General features: G+C 69.8%; 1 non-coding gene across 1 annotated transcript; it reads left to right on the top strand.

Annotated features, from left to right (window-relative positions):
* The first annotated feature begins 1,933 nt into the window (after positions 1–1,933).
* Positions 1,934–2,052, top strand: LOC128772610 (5S ribosomal RNA). The gene has a single exon (XR_008416782.1). It is a non-coding gene; the product is annotated as a 5S ribosomal RNA (ribosomal RNA).
* The last annotated feature ends 659 nt before the right edge of the window (positions 2,053–2,711 follow it).

Below are 2,711 nucleotides of genomic sequence, written 5' to 3'. Positions count from 1 at the left end.
TGGAAAAAGCGACAGACCCTACATCTTGAAGGAGGAGGTGATGTCATAGGCATCTAATGGGGGCAAGTACAGATGGTGTATATGTTTATAAAATACAGTAGAGCTCATAAAGCATGCTACTATTGATCTGATGATGAGTGCCCTTTGTCCCTGATGAGGCCAAGACTTCACCATTCCTACACCAGCTCAGGACACCAGAATGCCCACCACCCCGGGGGGAGAGGACCCGTTGGCATGCAGGTCCTGGCTCTAGTTCTGACCGCACAGCCCAGGGCGAGGCTGCGCCAAAAGACCAGAAGAGCCAGGAGAAACGGGGAAGAATCACAGAAAGAATTACAAGCAAGGGACTGCTTGGCCTCCTTTACTTCTCCTTGGGCACCGAACGCCCCTCACCCCTACCTCCATATGTCGCTCTCTCCCCAAGGAGCGCGGATGCTGGAGCCAAACACAACGCAGCCAATGCCCCCTCAGCCCCACCCGGGCCAGCACAGCGTCCTTGCCTGGCCTGGCCCCGCCCCGCCCCGCCCCCCAAGCGCACACACACCACGGCACTTCACAAGGGGCACGCTCCCCGCTCTCCGCACCTTGCCAAATCCGACTGCACTGGCTGCAAGCCACGCCCCAGCTTTGCACCTTTCCTGACACACCACCCAAATCTGCACTCACCAAGAGGAGGAGTGCGTTGAGAGCGGGACCAGGGGCTGGCGCCTGGGGACTGGAGGGTGGGGGATGGGTGGGTAAACACCAGAACCCGGGAGCGGGCGGGCGGGGCAGCGAGAATACCGGGTGCTGTAGGCTTTTTTGCTTTTGGCCTTTGGCCTTTGGCCTTTGGCCTCCTTGACCTCTCCTTTGGCGCCCGCCGCGCCTCCCCCCTCCCTCCCTGGGTCCCTCTCTCCCCAGGGAGCGCGGCTGCTGGGGCCAAACACATCCCAGCCACTGATCCCTCCGCCCCTCCCGGGCCACCAAAGCGGCCTGGCCTGGCCCGGCCCCTCCCCGCCCGGCCCCGCCCCCCGAGCCCGCACACCCCACGGCACTTCACGAGGGGCCCGCTCCCCGCTCCCCGCTCCCCGCACCCGGCCAGATCCCACTGCACCGGCTGGAAGCCACGCCCCAGCTTTGCACCTTGCCTGACACACCACCCACACCGGCACCCGCACGGAGGGTGGGGGGTGGGGGGGGGGCGTGCGGTGAGGGCGGGACCGGGGCCTGGCGCCTGGGGACTGGAGGGTGGGGGCTGGGTGGGTGGATACCAGAACCCAGGAGCGGGCGGGCGGGCGGGTGGGGCAGCGAGACCCCACACTCCGACTCCGTCACACGCCTGGGCTCCCTGGGTCCTGGACCTCTCCCCTCCCTCGAGCCCCCATCCCCGGGCAGGGCCCAGGCAATTCGCGAGGCCCAGCTAGGGCAGCGGGCTCGGGCTGGTGATGTTCACTGGGGGCGCTGGGGCCTCCCGGGTGGGTTTGCATCAGGTGGGGCAGACGGGACGGGAAGGCCGGGTGGCTGGCTGCGCTCGCCCTGGGGCTGGGGAGGAGGCGCGGACACCCCGGCGGGGCGGGCCCCGGAAGGCACGGCCGGCCGGATGCCCCACGCTCGCTTCCACCCTCTTGCCAGTGAGTAGCCCGACCTAGTGCGGTGAGGTGCGGTGCGGTGCCGTGCCGGATGGAAGCGGAGGCGGGCGTGGGGCCAAGCCGGGAGCGGCCTGCAAGAGTCCCGGGATCGGAGAACGCCGGGGCTTGCGCCACAGCGCCTTGCCAGGGTCCTCTTGCGCGGCCTCCGCCACCCGCCCGGGGCCCGCGGCGGAGGGCGGCGGCAGGCAGGCAGGCAGGCAGGCAGGCAGGCAGACAGACAGGTGCGTGCACGGGTGAAGCGCGGCACCCGCTGGGCCTGGGACGCGTGCAGCAGGCTCTTGAGGCGCCCAGCGGCAGCCGCCGGCGTCTACGGCCATACCACCCTGAACGCGCCCGATCTCGTCTGATCTCGGAAGCTAAGCAGGGTCGGGCCTGGTTAGTACTTGGATGGGAGACCGCCTGGGAATACCGGGTGCTGTAGGCTTTTTTGCTTTTGGCCTTTGGCCTTTGGCCTTTGGCCTCCTTGACCTCTCCTTTGGCGCCCGCCGCGCCTCCCCCCTCCCTCCCTGGGTCCCTCTCTCCCCAGGGAGCGCGGCTGCTGGGGCCAAACACATCCCAGCCACTGATCCCTCCGCCCCTCCCGGGCCACCAAAGCGGCCTGGCCTGGCCCGGCCCCTCCCCGCCCGGCCCCGCCCCCCGAGCCCGCACACCCCACGGCACTTCACGAGGGGCCCGCTCCCCGCTCCCCGCTCCCCGCACCCGGCCAGATCCCACTGCACCGGCTGGAAGCCACGCCCCAGCTTTGCACCTTGCCTGACACACCACCCACACCGGCACCCGCACGGAGGGTGGGGGGTGGGGGGGGGGGCGTGCGGTGAGGGCGGGACCGGGGCCTGGCGCCTGGGGACTGGAGGGTGGGGGCTGGGTGGGTGGATACCAGAACCCAGGAGCGGGCGGGCGGGCAGGCGGGCGGGTGGGGCAGCGAGACCCCACACTCCGACTCCGCCACACGCCTGGGCTCCCTGGGTCCTGGACCTCTCCCCTCCCTCGAGCCCCCATCCCCGGGCAGGGCCCAGGCAATTCGCGAGGCCCAGCTAGGGCAGCGGGCTCGGGCTGGTGATGTTCACTGGGGGCGCTGGGGCC

This window comes from Panthera pardus, unplaced genomic scaffold (genome assembly GCF_024362965.1).
Source record: "Panthera pardus isolate Hobbes unplaced genomic scaffold, ASM2436296v1 HiC_scaffold_22, whole genome shotgun sequence".
In the NCBI taxonomy this organism is placed as follows: Eukaryota; Metazoa; Chordata; class Mammalia; order Carnivora; family Felidae; genus Panthera; species Panthera pardus.
This window is presented reverse-complemented; position numbering and strand designations above follow the sequence as displayed.